The sequence below is a fragment of the Bidens hawaiensis genome, unplaced genomic scaffold (genome assembly GCF_021521415.1).
Source record: "Bidens hawaiensis isolate Kalapana, Puna unplaced genomic scaffold, B.hawaiensis_p1.1 tig00038320_1, whole genome shotgun sequence".
In the NCBI taxonomy this organism is placed as follows: domain Eukaryota; kingdom Viridiplantae; phylum Streptophyta; class Magnoliopsida; order Asterales; family Asteraceae; genus Bidens; species Bidens hawaiensis.
Window position 1 is genome coordinate 37,934 of NW_027496729.1, and position 3,528 is coordinate 41,461.

A 3,528-nucleotide genomic window follows, 5' to 3' on the forward strand; every position below is an offset into this window, starting at 1 on the left:
TGACTTCTTCATTCTTATAGATTAGTGCGTCAGCTACCACATTAGCCATACTAGGATAGTACTTGATATCACAGTCGTAGTCCTTTATCAACTCTAACCATCTCCTTTGTCTCATATTCAGCTCCTTCTGCTCGAAGAAATCCTTCAAACTCTTACGATCGGTGTAGATAGTACACTTAGTACCATATAAGTAGTGTCTCCAAATCTTGAGAGCATGTACAACTATTGCTAGCTCTAAGTCATGCGTCGGGTACATACTCTCATGAACTTTCAACTTCCTGGATGCATAGGCTATCACCTTTCCTCGTTGCATTAACACACAACCTAACCCACGATGTGAGGCATCAGTACAAACAACCAAATCTTCGTCACCATCAGGCAGGGCAAGAATTGGAGCTTGTTTGAGTCTTCGCTTCAATTCCTCGAAAGCTTCTTCCTGGAATTTACCCCAATTGAATACTACAGATTTTCGAGTCATACCGGTCAACGGTGCGGCTATCTTGAAGAAGGCTTCAATGAATCTCTTGTAATAGCCAGCCAACCCTAGGAAGCTGCGTATATCAGTCGGGTTTTGCGGAGTCTTCCAATTCATTATCGCCTCAATCTTATCTGGGTCCACAATAATCCCATCCGGATTGTTTACATGACCTAGAAACTGTACCTCACGCAACCAGAATGCGCACTTTGAGAACTTAGCATTTAGTTTCTCGTTCTTCAAAATCTCCAATACTTCTCTTAGATGTTCTGAATAGTCAGACTCGCTCTTTGAATAAATAAATATATCGTCAATGAAAATGATAACTGACTTGTCTAACATCGGCCGATATACCCTATTCATCATGTCCATAAATGCCGTTGGAGCATTCGTTAGTCTGAATGACATCGCGAGGAACTCGTAATGTCCATACCACATTCGAAACGCTGTTTTAGGGATGTTTGCCTCTTTCACCTTCAGGTGATGATAGCCTGATCTAAGGTCTATTCGTGAGAACGAACTCGAAACTTGTAATTGATCAAACAAATCATCAATCCGAGGCAACGGATATCTGTTCCTCACCGCAAGCTTGTTCAACTCACGATAATCTATACACATTCTCATACTTCCATCTCTCTTCTTAACAAACAACACCGGTCCGCCCCACGGGGAAACACTCGGCCTTATAAAACCTTTGTCGAGGAGTTCTTGCAGTTGGGACATCAATTCGTTCATCTTGGACGGCGCCGGGTGATAAGGTGCTTTCGCGACGGGTTGTGCTCCTAGTATTAAGTCTATCTGGAATTCTATCTCTCTCTCCGGTGGCAACCCCGGAAGATCCACAGGGAATACTTCTGGGTAGTCATGCACAACAGGGACATCTTTCACTTCTTTCGTCTCGGCCGTAGCTTTGACAACATACGCCAGGTAGGCACCGCACCGCCTTAGCAAACCTTCTGCTTTTATCATCGAAATGATATTAAGCCCTGAACTTTTTTTATCACCATAAACCATCACCGTACCACCATCCAAGGGTTTTAACCTTATTAACCTACTCCTACACACTATCTGAGCTTCAAACCCAGATAACCATTCCATTCCCAAAACCATATCGAACCCTCATAAGGTCATAATATATAGGGTAACAGGGAACTCACGTCCCTCTAACTCTATCTTACAATATTTAACCATTCTCACTATGCTAACCGAGGTTTCACTAGCGGTTTCTACGGTAAAAGTTTCAGGCACATGACAACATTTAATTTGGCTAACTTACTAAATGGTGTAGCTACGAAACTTCTATTCGCACCCAAATCAAACAATACAGAAGCAAATATACCGTTTACTAGAAACATACATGTCACAACATCTGGGATCTGTTTGGCTTTGCTCCTGAGTCAACATGTAGTCCCTGGTTCTTGGCCTAGACTGGTCAGCATCCTTCTTTCCACCCCTCCAACTTCAGTACATCCCTTTCCATATAACCCTTCTTATTGCACTTGTAACATGTGGGCTCGGCATTGCATTCATGAGCGTAATGCCCCACCTTCCCACATTTGTAACAAGCATTTAACCCTAACCTGCACTCTCCACCATGAGATTTCCCACACTTATGGCGCACATCAGAACCAGTATCCCACTTGCACTCACCACCGTGCATCTTACCACAAGTCTTACATGACTTATTTTCCCACACCCCCTGCTTCTTATCCACAGAGTTCCATAACTGAGTACCCGGTTGTTTAGCGGGAAAATCCCATATCTTCTCTTTCTTCTCTTCCACCACCACCTCATCCACAGCCAGATCATCGTAAACCATCTCTTCGAGTTCAACTGCAGAGTCAAAGGTAGCATGTATACTTGTCTTGACCAAAGTGCAAACGTTCTGTGGTAGTCCTCTTATATAACACTTGATCCTTTTGGCTTCAGTATTCACCGTGTCAGTCACCAACCTTGACATGCGGTTGAATTCAGTAGTGTAATCGTGGTGTGTCATCTTACCCACCTTTAAATTTAGAAACTTCATCTCAATCCTTTCAACTTCTGCATCGGCACATAATCGCTTCATCACCAACTGCTTCAGATCATCCCACCTCATCGCCTTAATCTCTTCTCCAGTCCTCCGCTGCTCCACAGTATCCCACCAGTACATAGCCTCTTCCCCAAACGTCTGAGTGAGATAACCCACTACTTGGTCGGGACGACACTCGCTAATTCGGATAACCTTCTCCAGTGTGGTTATCCATTGGAGAGTAGTGATTGAGTCTTTAAACCTGTCAGCTTTGGCGGGTTGCAACCTTTGAACGACTTGTAGTTACACCCACCTCGGCCTCTCTTTCTCTCATCAACTTTCACAGATCGAACTTCACTCGAGTCACCTCTCTCCTCCTCATCACCATTCTTGCCACTCTCTCCTACTCTCTCAGCGGTTCTTGCATGGCTTATAGCGGACCCTTCTGGATTCAAGTTCTTCACGGCAGCATCTACAACTTTAGCAATGGCGGCTTGAATTCCCGGAAGCTGATACACTTCGTTGTTGCTTGTCCCTTGCAGTGTTTCACTTCTTTCTTCTCTGGAGTTAACAATTGGGTCTAAAATAGGTTCTTGGACAATACGTGGCCTACCACGACGTCCCGTACGACCTCCTTGTCCAGAAACTTTCCTAGCTCCAGCCATTCGTATTCAATAAGGAAACACAAACGTCATCATTCAAGGAACTGTTTAGTACAAGGATAGTAAGGCTAAGAGGTAATAACAGTGGCCAACTATGATTAGCTGATCACGTTACTCGCCGTGTCCTATATACTTTCCTTTGTGAGTCCACTTGTGCTAGTTCGACTTTTAACAGTTAGACAATCAAACAATTCATATGATCATATACTCCTATCTCTAGAAATTAAGCTAGCTTCCTTACACATTCTTACATTACACGTGAAACTAATCATATACTTTACCTTTACTTAGCTTGATTGAGTGACACACATATTTCTTGAACTGGCATCTTCTTTCCTTTCTTAATTAAGTCCCATTCTCTGTTCGAGTCTAAGCATGTA